We start from the raw sequence: 14,816 nt of genomic DNA, 5'->3' as shown, positions 1-14,816 counted from the left end.
GCTTCAACAACCTCTGCTCTGCCATATTCTCTCTGACCTAAGTGGGGAAAACTTCCAATTCAAATCCAAATCCATTTAAACCAGAAGGAGCCAAGAGGCTGTATTTCTTAAGATAACCTCTCTGGGTGCCCTCATGCCTAAGGCATAGAGAGCAAAAAGTGAGCATAATTTTACAAAAGGAAGCCAGGAAGGAAGCCCCTTCTACCAGGCTGAGACTCACCAGAGCAGGCAGAAAGCTGTGCTGAGCAAGGCTTACAAGGAAGGGTGCTCCCTGATGAGCAAGGGCTCACTCAGGCCCCAGGCTGCCTCTCCCTGGAAGGAAGGACACACTCCCTCTACACAGCTCTATTTATTGCCACCTTTAGGGAGTTCCTTGATGGGATTGGGTTACAACCACCCTGGAAAGCCAATCACCTTGATTCAGTTATGGGTTTTTCCCCAAATCCCCTAAAGCATACCCCTGAGGGTGGATAGCTTAACGGATTATTTCCTCCACTGAACCCATTTTCCTTAATTCTCCAGTGTAGGGTGGGTTCGAGGGAAGGCAGCTTGCTTCAGCGTCTTTAGAAAGGCAGGTACTCTGAGGAGCTATTCCTAGTCCCTGACCAGCCACTTTGACTCTGAATTAGAATTGCTCTCACCATCTTCTGGTTAAATGCAGAAAGTCCTCTTTTCCCCTCCTGATTGCTCCCTTCATCTTAAAATGTTCTCTTCCCGTGGGTTCCATGATGCCCCCTGCTCCTGGGTTTCCTCCTGCCTCTCGAACTGCCATTTCCAGTCTCCTTTGTGGGCACCTCAGTGTGTCTTGGGCCATAACTGTTGTTCCTTGGTCCCAGGTGCTGTCCCTCCTCACTCTACACACCTTTTGAAGATTATATTTCTGCAGAATCCTCTCAAAAGGGCAACCATAGTTCAGATCTCTCTCCTGAGCTTCTGGCAGACCACCCAAATGCCAACTGATGTCCTGCAATGCGCACAATTCCTAGTAGGTCAAAACCAGGACCCATCACCTTCTCATGCCTTCTCCCCCCAAACAGACCTGCTCTTCCAGTATTCCCCATCCACCCTGTTTCCTAAACCAGAAACTTGAGTGTTAAGCTTACTTCTCCCCATATCTCGTTCCAATGAGCCAGCAAATTCTGCCCATTCTGCCTCCTTAATTCATCTCAAATTGCTCCCACTATCCCTGGCCCAGTTGAGGCCACTCTACTTTTCTCTCCTGATTCAGTGCAATAGCTTCTTCACTGAATTTGCTTCCTTGGTCGCTATATAGCACACACTGGAGTCAGAGTAGTGTTTCTAAAACATGATTCTGTTTTTTTGTTTTTTGCAGTACGCGGGCCTCTCACTGTTGTGGCCTCTCCTGTTGCGGAACACAGGCTCCGGACGCGCAAGCTCAGCAGCCATGGCTCACGGGCCTAGCCGCTCCGTGGCATGTGGGATCTTCCCGGACCGGGGCAGAACCCGTGTCCCCTGCGTCGGCAGGCGGACTCTCAACCACTGCGCCATCAGGTAAGCCCCCCCCTTTTTTTTTTTAAATTTTATTTTGGCTGCATCGGATCTTAGTTGAGGCACACAGGATCTTTGTTGCGGCATGAGGGATCTTTCGTTGCAGCGTGCAGGCTTCTCTCTAGTTGTGGCGTGTGGGCTCTAGAGCGTGCAGGCTCAGTAGTTGCAGCGCGTGGGCTTAGTTGCCCTGTGGCATGTGGGATCTTAGTTCCCTGACCAGGGATCGAACCCACATCCCCTGCATTGGAAGGCAGATTCTTAACCACTGGACTGCCAGGGAAGTCCCTAAAACGTGATTCTAAATATGTCTTTCTCTGCCCTCCCTGGTGGTGCAGTGCTTAAGAAGCCGCCTGCCAAGGCAGGGGACACTGGTTCAAGCCCTAGTCCGGGAGATCCCACATGCCGCGGAGCAACTGAGCCTGTGTGCCACAACTACTGAAGCCCGCATGCCTAGAGCCCGTGCTCCGCAACAAGAGAAGCCACTGCAATGAGAAGCCCGCACTCCGCAACGAAGAGCAGCCCCCGCTCGCCGCAATTAGAGAGCCTGCGCACAGCAACAAAGACCCAACACAGCCAAAAATAATAAATTTTTTAAAAAATGTCTTTCCCTTTCTTAATAGCCTTCGGAGCCTCCCCACCTTTCATAGAATGAAGTCCATTCTCTTTCAGGTGGCTTACCAAGCCTTTCAAGAAGGGACTGCTGCTCAGTTTAATCTCTTGCAGAAACTCCCTAAAACTCCGCTTGTAAGGAGCTTGTAAACTCAATTAAACCCCCATTGCTCTCTCTCGCCACCAGGTGTTCGTTATTCTTTCCTTTCACCGACATTGCTGCCGTAGTAACCCCACCCCACTGGCTCAGCTAATTCTTCTTCCCAACCCCTACTCCCGCACAGGCTCCTCCCCAGCCACGTGACCCGCGCGATGCCATTCTTCTTAGAAGGTCACCTGAGAAGTTTGCTCTCTCTTTCCTGAACCACCAAGTCTGACACAGGTACGCTCCTAGTGCTTGACAGTGTCTCCTCTGTCAGCACTGGGCACATGTTTCCTAAGGACCTTTTGTTTATTTGTGTCCCCATTATATGGTAATCACTTTGTGACAACAGATCGTGTCTGTCTTGTCCCTCATGAATGCCAGCATAGGAGTTGCTAAATAAAACTTGGTAGCATGAGTGAAGGATTGATGGAACCCTAAACTGGCACTGCCTTTTCGGAAAACTATTTGGCCGTATGAAACTAGAGCCTAACCCTCACAGACGTCGCCTCTGGACAACGGAAGAAGAGAGTATAGTGTAGTGAGGGCTTGAAGCGCATGCTCTGCAGATGGGACGCCCAAGTTCAAGCCCTGACCCTGCCACTTACTGGTTGTGTGGCCTTGGGGTGGGGGTGGGGAGGCGTCACTTAACCTCTCCATGCCTCCGCTTCCTCATCGGAAAAATGGGAATAATAGTATAGTACCTACCTTATAAGGTTGTTACGAGGATTAAATGATTTAGTAAAGTGAGTGACATAGTGAGGGCTCAGTAAATGTTAGCTTGTTATCCACTAGACTGTCAGTTCCAAAATGGTAAGGGGTTTTGTTTTGTTTACTGCTGTATTATATAAACAGTGTCTGGCATCAAATACGTGCTGAAAAGATATTTGTTGGGCTTCCCTGGTGGTGCAGTGGTTGAGAGTCCGCCTGCCGATGCAGGGGACACGGGTTCGTGCCCCGGTCTGGGAAGATCCCACGTGCCGCGGAGCAGCTGGGCGCGTGAGCCATGGCCGTTGAGCCTGCGTGTCCGGAGCACGTGCTGCGCAACGGGAGAGGCCACAACAGTGAGAGGCCAGTGTACCGCAAAAAAAAAAAAAAGATATTTGTTGACTAAATAGGCAAAATCCATATGAAATTAATTTTATTTCAGCATACTCATAATGGGAGCCATGATTCCAACCCAAGCAGTCTCTTTCGGCATCCAGGTTCCTAACCTATACTCCTACTGCCTTAAAGAGCTAAATGTAAACATTTTAGGGGAACCAGAGGAGAACGTTTTCGTTGTAACCTAGTGGTTGTCAGGTTTTCCTGAGATAAACAGAAATCATGAAGACTTAGGCAAGCCTAACTACACAAAAGTGAAAATGTCTTTACAGAAGATTCCATAAACTAAAAGGCAAATGACAGACGGTAAAGAAATAGGTGCAACATCTAAAACCAACAAAGGATTAATAACTGGATTATATATAAAGGTCCTAACAATCAACAAGAACATTATTCTGTGAGTGTGTTTTGGGGTGGGGTTAGCATTTAAATAGGTGGACTTTTGTTAAAGCAGATTGCCCTCCATAGTGTGAGTGGGCCTCGACTTATCAGTTGAAGGTCTGAATGGAACAGAAGACTGGCCTCCTCCAGGCAAGAGAGAATTCTCCAGCAAATGGCCTCCAGACTCAAACTAGAGCATCAGCTTGCCTGGTTCTCCAGCCTGTGGGCCCACACTGAAGTTTTTGGGTTTGCCAGCGTCCATAATTGTATGAACCAACTCCTTATAATAAATTCCTATATAGTAAGTATCACATTAATATATTATTGTAATTAAACATGTTATAAATGTTATCTAAATATATAATATATTGACTATACATATACTATAATAATATATTATCACTAATATATTATTATAATATAATTAACATAAATTTATATAATCTATATCTATCTATATCTCCTATTGGTTCTGTTTCTCTGGAGAATGCTAACTAATACAGCCTATTAAGAGTTCAGGGAAAGGAGTATGCACACACATATACATACATACATAAGGTAATAGCACAGAATACACTGATAAAGCAGAAGTTCTGGCCCCAGGTGGGAGGCTTAATAATTCTATAGCTTCCCTCTTCTGCCCTGAATCATAGGAAAGAAAGAAAAAATATTTTAATAAATTTTTACAATGCTAGTAACCAACAAGCGTTTCTTCCAGTGGACCAGAAACTGTTTGGAATCCCTGAAAACCATAACTAGGTTAGTTAACAGGACATGTCAGTGACAAAAATGAGTGCACAAGGATCCTAAACATTTGATGAATTCTAAAATCATAGAAGAGAGTGAGAGACCACAGAGACAGAAGAGCCCAAGGAAACAGAGCAAGCAGAATAGGACTTTAGAAAAATTACTATTCTCAGAGATGAAAGAGGTTACAGCATCATAGACATTAATCAGCTAAAGAGCTTGGAGATCAAAAACTTAATCTGAAATAAAATATTCACTGGAAGAGGCCCTATAGCAGCATGGATGCCGGTGAAGGTGAGATCAGTGAGCTGGAAGATTAAGCTGAGGAATTCTTTCAAAAGATATCCCCCAAACACAAAGATAGAAAATGTTTTAAAGGAAAGTTAAGAGACAGGTCCAGAAGTTTCAACATCCATCAAATAAGAGTTCCAGAAGAAGAGAAGATACTGGAGAAGAGAGACCTCTCAAGCAGTTCTCACAGGGATTTCCCAGAACTGATGAAACCCTCAAATGGAAAGATCTCACCAAGGACTTGGCAGAATAAACTGAAAAAGCGATATTGTAATGAAATTTCAGAAATCAAGGATTAAGAAAAAATCTTAAAAGCACAAAGAAAACGGATTCCCTATCAATGGAGTATGCATCATGTTGTCTTCAGAGTTCAGATGAAAATTTACAATACTCATTCTAAAAATACAGTGAAACAATAGCTTCAAATTTCTGAGAGAAAATAACCTAAAATTCTAAACTCAACCAAATTCTCATTCTGGTGCGGGGGCTTGTCCCCTTGTGTTCCCATCCCACTTCCCAGTGTCATCATTTAATGGAAAGAGCGCAGAACCAGGTGCCAGGATTCTGGTCTTGGTATTGTTACTCAAGGCTGTGTGCCCTGGGCAAGTGTCTTTGCCTCTCTGGGCATAGTTTCTTCTTCCTTAAAATGGAGGTAACATCCCTGTCTGGTGAATGTCTAATGAGACATTGAGAAACGTGTGGGAGCATCTAATGCAATGACTAGAGGGAGGCTCTAAATTCTCCTTGACCCATCCCCATCCCCCTGCTCCAGGTCCTTCTTCCCCCAGTGCCCATACCCCAGGGCCATTTGAGCTCAGTTATTGCTTGGTGAACCGGTCAGCATTAGTGTTTCCTTCATGTTCAGTCCCTTTTCTGTGCATATGCAGTGGGCTTTTCAATGGTGGGAAGATAAGAGGCTTCTTGCAGGTTCTGACGACGGCTAGACAGGGATAGAAGGTGCCTTTCAAGGATGGAGAGTGGGCATCTCCATTGCCTCTATCCAGGGTGGGCCCTAATGAGCAGAGGAGCCCCCTCCACATGCTGGAGAGCCCTGTACTTTGACCCACTCTCTGGTCAGACTGGGATTGTTTTTATGAGCTCTGGATTGGATTCTACCCAAACTATGCCCCTAATTAACCGTTGGGTGACTTTGGACAACCCTCTGGGCCTTTGTTTCTTAATTTATAAGATGGAGAAAGCTGTACTCATGGATCTCAAAGGTATCTTCCAAGTCAAAATGTCAGAGAATTTTGGACTCTCTGTTGATGGAATCTGAGTCATAATGGCATCAAGCAAAGAAAGAATGCAGAACACTGAGGCCATCACTTCTCAACGGAGAGCCATGAAGAAGAAGCTGCCCTGTCTCATTCCTGTCCAACCTCCTCTTCATCATACTTCTTCCCTTGCCCCAGCTCAGCTTTCAGTTCACTTTCTTCCTCCTGTCCTGCCTCTTGTCCCTATGACTTCCCTGTCTGTTCACCCTGTGCCTGCCTCAGTCACCAGCTACTCAAACCAAACTGGTCCTCTTCCTACCACATGCCCAGACTGTCTCCCTCCTCTTACCAGTTTTGCCCCTTCCCACCTCCCTGCCTGGGTCACCTCTACCCTGGCCTGTCCCCCTGCCCCTCCTCCTCACCCTGCTTCTTCCCCAACCTGCACGGGCCTTGGGCCCAGATAAGCCGCCCCTGCTCCTGCTAGGACATCTGCCCCAACCAGTCCTCACCAGGCCTGATGATTCCCACCCTCCATCATGGGGCCTTGTGTCCCTACCAGTGGGGCACCTGACCCATCCCAGAACTCCTGAGAATGTGGTATGCAGCAGCCTGGTGACCTGGTGGACATGGGGGGTACTGGATGGTGACCAGCAGGCATACAACCTGGAGGGGCACCTCCCTCAGGTAAGGGTCTCTTTCTCAAGATGGGGTTCTCAGCTACTCCCATGTCTTGGTTATCTTGCTGCCTGAGTTTAGTGCATGTGTCCATTCCCATTCCTTACATCAAATGTAAATAGAGATCGTATTATTTTTGTATAAGAGACTCCACAGGGAGTAAAGCTTAGGGAAAACTGCAAGTGGACTCTGAATTCTAACCCATGTGCATCTCAACACCGATGTCATGGACACTGATACACACGCAGACACACGCTGTCCTGCGCTAACAGTTCCCAGTCGCCATAACCCTGTACGGAGATCAGCTCGGTAGCACGAGGCAGCTTTGGCCTGAGGATGGTGTGAGTGGAATTCTCCTGAGATATTCTGTTCTCCCGGCCCTTTTATACAGTCCAAAACTCTTGGTTTGGAGCTCTCGGTTTGCTTCTATAACATGTCGATCAGTTGAGGTCCATTTGGCCACAGTTCATAACATGCTTTTATCATTGACCTGGGCAAGGTCCCTTTCTTGTTCATTTAGATACTCCCTTTTATGCCCATTTCTCACTTCTACCCCCCTTATTAAAAAAAAAATACTCGCAAAATATTTTGACGTGTATGTGTGTGTATTCTTGCAAAATATGTGGTATTATTTTGTGAGCTGTACATGTTTTTAAAGATTTTTTTGATGCAGACCATTTTTTAAAGTCTTTATTGAATTTGTTACAATATTGCTTCTGTTTTGTCTTGAGTATTTGGCCGGAGGCATGTGGGATCTTAGCTCCCCAACCAGGGATCGAAACCATACCCCCTGCATTGGAAGACGAAGTCTTAACCACTGGACTGCCAGGGAAGTCCCTGTGAGCTGTACTTTTAATTTTCATACATGGTATTATATGCTAGACTTTAGTCTGTTTACTGCCTTTTCACCCAGCACTCTATTTTTAAGATCTATCTGTGTGTGTGTATGTCATCTGTGCTTCTAACTTCTGCACTGCATCCCGCTGAGTGTCTCCTCCATGTTATACTCATCCACTTCCCCAGACAGATAGCTACCTAGATTACCTCTAACTCTCCACCATGGTGGACAATTCCAAAACGACCATCCTTACACATGCTCACTTTTTTCTTTCTTTTTTTATTGAAGTATAGTTGATTTACAATGTAGTGTTAATTTCCGCTGTACAGCAAAGTGATTCAGTTATACATATATATACATTCTTTTTTATGTTCTTTTCCATTATGGTTTATCTCAGGATATTGAATATAGTTCCCTGTGCTACACAGTAGGACCTTGTTATTTATCCATTCTATATATACTAGTTTGCATCTGCTAACCCCCAACCCCCACTCCATCCTTCCCCCACCTCTCCTCCCCCTTGGCAACCACATGTCTGTTCTCTATGTCTGTGAGTCTGTTTCTGTTTCATAGATAAGTTCATTTGTGTCATATTTTAACTTCCACATATAAGTGATATCATATGATATTTGTCTTTCTTACTTCACTTAATATGATAATCTTTAGGTCCATCCATGTTGCTACAAGTGGCATTATTTCATTCTTTTTTATGGCTGAGTAATATTCCATTGTATATATGTACCCCATCTTCTTTATCCATTCATCTGTCTATGGACATTTAGGTTGTTTCCATGTCTTGGCCTTTATCCTGGAATTTGCAAGGTAGCAGGGTTTGGAAGGCAATGGTATTCTACATCCTACACAAGCACAGATTTATAGATTTATAGATGATATTTTAAAAATAGACACTACTGAGGTATAATTTTCATAAAATAAAATGCATCCTCAACATAATTAATATAATCAACACTGGTGTATGTTACATATAAAAGTTGTTACAAGAGCAAATCCTGAGTTCTCATCACAGGGAAAAAATATTTTTTTCTTCTTCTTTTATTTTTGTATCTATATGAGATGATGAATGTTCATTAAGCTTACTGTGGTAATCAAAAAAAAGCATCCATTTTAAGGGTACAGTTGGATGCATTTTGATAAACACATACACCTATGTAACCACTACCACAATCCAGATGTATTTAGAATGTTTCTATCATCTCCCCCAAATTCCTCTGTGATCCTTTGCAGTCAATACCATCCACCCCAAATCCTCAGGCAACACTGATTGACATTTTTCCCTATAAATGAGTCTCATGTGGTCTAGAATTTCATATGACAGTATTTACTCGTGTCTGGTTTCTTTCGTTCAACGTGCCATTTTTGCCATACATCTGTGCTGTTGCCTATATCAGTAGTTCTTTCTATTTAGTGCTGAGTGGTATACCACTACACTAATCTTCCACAAATTACTTTTCCATTGCACCTGTTGCAACAGTTATCAATTTGTTGCCTGTCAACTCCAAACCTACCCGTCAATACCTGCTCTGGGATAGTTGGATATCCCCCTTTTCGCGTTTCTCCTTTGCAGTGAGCACAATATTAAGCCGTGTCAGTAGATGGCGCTGTGGAGGGACACTGCAGGAAGAAGAAACTTTTCCTGGATCGAGTGTGCTTCTGTTTGCTTCTGTACCTCCACCTGCACTGCTGCCAGAGGCATGTCCATGGGAGCACCCATTAATGTTATGTCCCAGCTGTGTGTCCAGAACATGCCTGTGAGCTCACAGCCCCAGGCCTAGCCCCGTGTCCACCTCGCTGGAGCTTCCCATGGTGGACTCTGTGCACCTCAGGCACCGTCCTGCTGGTGAGCAGACCTCTGATTTCCCTATGCACCAACCTGCCAGCCTCCACCACCAGCTCCCTGGAAGGCTGTTTCCAGTGACCCTCCAGACATGGGCACACACATCCTAGGACTTCATCACTCAGCCTGCAAGTAGGTTCCTGACTCAGACTCTCCCAAGGTGCTCCCTGCCAGCCAGTACCACAGAGGCTTGTTTCCTAATTGCCTGGAGGCTATGGACCAGGCCTGGCTTGGGCTCCCGGCATACCTCACATCGCATTACAAATTTTTCAACAAGGTTTGAATTCCTGATTGAAGGAGAGGGCCCCTTCCAATCTGTTCTTTCCTTGGACACTCCCTCAGCTTTAGAATATTCTGTAGGTTTCTCTTTAAACCTTCTACAGTGATAGAGTTGATAATTTTTAACATTAAAATTTCCTTGTTCACTGGACAGCTACATGTAAAAGAATGAAATTAGAACACTCCCTAACACCATACACAAAAATAAGCTCAGAATGGATCAAAGACCTAAATGTAAGGCCAGAAACTATCAAACTCTTAGAGGAAAACATAGGCAGAACACTCTATGACATAAATCACAGCAAGATGCTTTCTGACCCACCTCCTAGAGAAATGGAAATAAAAACAAAAATAAACAAATGGGACCTAATGAAACTGCAAAGCTTTTGCACAGCAAAGGAGACCATAAACAAGACCAAAAGACAGCCCTCAGAATGGGAGAAAATATTTGCAAATGAAGCAACTGACAAAGGATTAATCTCTAAAATTTACAAGCAGCTCATGCAGCTCCATATCAAAAAAACAAAAAACCCAATCCAAAAATGGGCAGAAGACCTAAACAGACATTTCTCCAAAGAAGATATACAGATTGCCAACAAACACGTGAAAGGATGCTCCACATCACTAATCATTAGAGAAATGCAAATCAAAACTACAGTGAGGTATCACCTCACACCAGTCAGAATGGCCATCACCAAAAAATCTAGAAACAATAAATGCTGGAGAGCATGTGGAGAAAAGGGAACCCTCTTGCACTGTTGGTGGGGATGTAAATTGATACAGCCACTATGGAGAACAGTATGGAGGTTCCTTAAAAAACTAAACATAGAACTACCATACGACCCAGCAATCCCACTACTGGGCATATGCCCTGAGAAAACCATAATTCAAAAAGAGTCATGTACCACAATGTTCATTGCAGCTCTATTTAGCCAGGACATGGAAGTAACCTAAGTGTCCATCGACAGATGAATGGATAAAGAAGATGTGGTATATATATAAAATGGAATATTAGCCATAAAAAGAAACGAAATTGAGTTATTTGTAGTGAGGTGGATGGACCTAGAGACTGTCATACAGAGTGAAGTAAGTCAGAAAGAGAAAAACAAATACCATATGCTAACACATATATAAGGAATCTAAAAAAAAAGATGGTTTTGAAGAACGTAGGGGCAGGACAGGAATAAAGATGCAGACGTAGAGAATGGACCTGAGGACACAGGGAGTGGGAAGGGTAAGCTAGGACAAAGTGAGAAAGTGACATGGACATATATACACTACCAAATGTAAAATAGATAGCTAGTGGGAAGCAGCCGCATAGCACAGGGAGATCAGTTCGGTGCTTTGTGACCACCTAGAAGGGTGGATAGGGAGGGTGGGAGGGAGGCAGACGCAAGAGGGAGGAGATATGGGGATATATGTATATGTATAGCTGATTCACTTTGTTATAAAGCAGAAACTAACACACCATTGTAAAAAAAAAATTTCCTTGTTCAAATTACTGTGTGGTTTCTATATTTTGATCGACCCCTGACAGATGCATTAGGCATTTGTATTGTTTCCAATTTGGGGCTATTATGAATAAAGCTGCCATGAGCATTTTTGTCTTTGGGTGGACATAGGCCTTCATTTTTCCTGATAAACAGCTAGAAGTGGAGTTGCTGGGTCTTGGGGTAAGTGTCTGAGACATTTTTAAGAAGTTGCCAAACAGTTTTCCAAGGTGATTAGACTATTTTACATTTCCATCAAATTGGCAATTGTATATCTTCTTTTGTGACACATCTGTTTAAGTCTTTTGCCCATTTTTACTTTGTCCTATTAAGTTGTCATCTTATTATGAGTCATAATGGTATCTTTCAGAGAGGAGAAATTTTAACTTTGATGAAATCCAATTTATCTTTTTATTTTTGGGCTAGTGCTTTTTTTTTTTTTTTTTTTTTTTTTGCGATACGCGGGCCTCTCACTGTTGGGGCCTCTCCCGTTGCGGAGCACAGGCTCTGGACGCGCAGGCTCAGCGGCCATGGCTCACAGACCCAGCCATTCCGCGACATGTGGGATCCTCCCGGACCGGGGCACAAACCCGTGTCCCCTGCATCGGCAGGCGGACTCTCAACCACTGCGCCACCAGGGAAGCCCTGGGCTAGTGATTTTTATGTTCTAAGAAATCACTGCCTACCATAATGTTGTGAAGATTTTTTTCCTATATTTTCGTGTAGAAGTTTTTAAATTTTAACTTTTATATTTAGGCCTATGATCCATTTTGAGTTAATTTTTTTGTATTATGTGAAGTAAGGGTCGCGGTTCATATTTTTCCACTGAAATATCCAGTTGTTGCAGCACCACTTGTGGAAAAGATTATTGAATGACTCTGGCACCTTTGTCAAAAATTAATTATTTCTGCAGTGTTCTGTTCCACTGATCTATCCTTATGCCAATACCATTGTTACTTTATAGTCAGTCTTGCAATCAGGTAATATAAGTCTTTCAACTTGGTTCTTCCTTTTCAACATTGCTTTAGCTATTCAATGTCCTTTGCATTTCCAAATAAATTTTAGTATCAGCATGCCAATTTCTTCAAGAAGCCTGCTGGGATTTTTACTGAAAATGCATTGAGTCTAAAGGTAAATTTGGAAAGAACTGACATCTTAACAAGACTGTGTCCTCCAATCCATGAACAGGGTATGATTAACTCTCCATATGTTCAAGTCCTTAATTTCTGTCACACTGCATCTCTCTGCCCATCCTTCTGCAATTACATCGCCCTTTGACCACGGCTGGGAAGTTTTCCACTTTTAAAGACCCAGATCATTAGATTGGGCCCACTCACATAATGCAGGATAATCTCCCTATCTCAAAGCCCTTAATTTAGTCATATCTGCAAAGTCTCTTTTGCCATGTATTAACATATTCACATGTTCTGGGCATTAGGGTGTGGGCATCTTCAGGGGCTTCGTTATTCTGCCTGCCACACTTCACCGCAAATAATGCTATGATGAATATCCCTTGTACATGTCCTTTTTTTTTTTTTTTTGTGGTACGCGGGCCTCTCACTGTCGTGGCCTCTCCCGCCGCGGAGCACAGGCTCCGGACGTGCAGGCTCAGCGGCCATGGCTCACGGGCCCAGCCGCTCCGCGGCATGTGGGATCCTCCCGGACCAGGGCACGAACCCGTGTCCCCTGCATCGGCAGGCGGACTCTCAACCACTGCGCCACCAGGGAAGCCCTCCTTGCCATTTTTGACATTGTAAATCACTATTCTGTAATCTGGTTATTCACTTCTGTCCATAATGCCATTCATTAAATAGAAATCCTTACTTTTAATGTAATCACATTACACAGTTTGTAATGTATGATTTGTGCTTTTGAAATATTAAAAGTTCTTCCTTGTTCTTAGTTCACAAAACTATTTCTTTAAAATTTTTCTTTTATTTATTTATGGCTGCACCGCTCAGCATGCAGGATCTTAGTTCCCTGACCAGGTATTGAACCCATACCCCCTGCATTGGGAGCTTGGAGTCTTAACCACTGGACCGCCAGGGAAGTCCCTACATTTTTCTCTTATTAACTTTACATTTTAGGGACTTCACTGGTGGTGCAGTGGATAAGACTCTGTGCTCCAAGGCAGGGGGCCCAGGTTCAATCCCTGGTCAGGGAACTAGATTCCACATGCATGCCGCAACTAAGAGTTCACATGCCACAAATGGGGAGCCCACATGCCGCAACTAAGGAGCCACAAGCCGCCACCAAGGACCCCATGAGCCGCAACTAAGGAGCCTGCCTGCTGCAACTAAGACCCCGTGCAACCAAATAAATAAATATTAAAAAACACACAAAAAACTTCTATGCCTTATCCCTTAAAAAAAAACTTTACATTTACCTTTCAATCTTGGGTCTAAGATAAACTATCTAGGGCTTATCTTTGCATCTTGGTGTAGGAGAGTGTATGATCAGGCCACTCAAGATGGCTGTTCTCTCTCTCTTTTTTTTTTTGGCCGCACTGCACGGCTTGGGGGATTTTAGTTCCCCTACCAGGGATTGAAACTGCGCCCTTGGCAGTGAAAGCGCAGAGTCCTAACCACTGGACCGCCAGGGAAATCCCTCAAGATGGCTGTTCTCTTGCTTTCTGTAAATCCCCTGCTGACCAGTCCCTGTTCACTCACGTGACTATCCAATCCACTTAATAGTAGGGCTTAATCAGTAACTGCCTACCTGCTTGTCCCTTGCTCCAGCCGCTGGTTTCCCTGGTAACTGATGAGCCAACCTGACATCAATTCCCCCTACGAATGGTAGCCTCCCTCTTCCCTGAGTAGCGAAGGTTGCTGCCATGGCCTGCCTGCGTGCCTGCCATAGTGGGGTGTTGCTCCAGGACTTTTTGCTTCCGACGTGTAAGATTCCCCTCCAATAAGCTATTGATGTCTCTGTCGCTGTCCCCAGGCTCTTCTTTCATCTCAAGGCTAAACAATTACAAGGCTTACAGGCCTGCGGGGCGTAGCCCAACAATTGGTGAACCAGTCAGGAAGCTGATGAAACCCGTGAGTTGCCAGGATGTCAGGAAATAAGGATGGGGAATGGAACATTGTGGGGGTGATCCTGGTGGCAGTCCACTAGCATGTGGGGCCCTGTGGCAGATGACTACCATGAGAGATGTCTTTTTCTTCCGTTATGTTGATGATACTCTGTTAACCTCAGAGTCTCTTTCCAGTTTAAAAGTAGCAGCCCCGTGCTTGTGACTCATCTGACTTCACAGGGATGGCTGGTAAATACAGACAAAACACAAGGACCTGGATTATCTACAAAATACAAGCATAACCCTGACCCACCACCCCTAAACAACTACAGACACAGGCTTTAGGGATATTAACTCAGGGACAGGTTTGTGAATTGGACATGGCCAGTTACTCAGAAGGGTTTGGTAAAGGCCTGTGGCAACGGCAAAATAATGAGAGTACCCTTGGACTGCTGGTCCCAGCTGTGGAAGGGTGCAGAGCAACCATATATTGTGATGAGACAACAGCTATGTTCAGTCTATAGCATGTTACAACAGGTGGAGGACATTATAAAAAGCCTACCCAAGTCTTTGAACGATGCAAAAAAAAACCTGTTCCGGGTCTAAAACAGCTGTGTGTGACATATGGGATCCCCATGGACATCGATAGCAACCAAAGATCCCATT

The 14,816-nt window shown here is 44.4% G+C and overlaps 1 protein-coding gene across 5 annotated transcripts in view; it reads left to right on the top strand.

Moving 5' to 3' along the window:
- LOC111175659 (zinc finger protein 8-like) overlaps nt 1-14,816 on the top strand; it is a 62,296-nt gene that overhangs the window by 34,054 nt on the left and 13,426 nt on the right. For all 5 annotated transcript variants that reach the window (XR_016387683.1, XR_016387682.1, XR_016387681.1 and 2 more), the window contains 2 exons: nt 1,334-1,512; nt 2,403-2,500. The gene's annotated coding sequence lies outside the window, so the exon portion shown is untranslated. The remainder of the gene's footprint in view (nt 1-1,333; nt 1,513-2,402; nt 2,501-14,816) is intronic.

Source organism: Delphinapterus leucas, chromosome 1, assembly GCF_059928025.1.
Source record: "Delphinapterus leucas isolate spDelLeu-1000000601 "Yukka" chromosome 1, BTC_Dleu_Yukka2, whole genome shotgun sequence".
Classification (NCBI taxonomy): domain Eukaryota; kingdom Metazoa; phylum Chordata; class Mammalia; order Artiodactyla; family Monodontidae; genus Delphinapterus; species Delphinapterus leucas.
The sequence above is the reverse complement of the archived record's forward strand: the minus strand, read 5'-3'. Positions and strand labels throughout refer to the sequence as shown.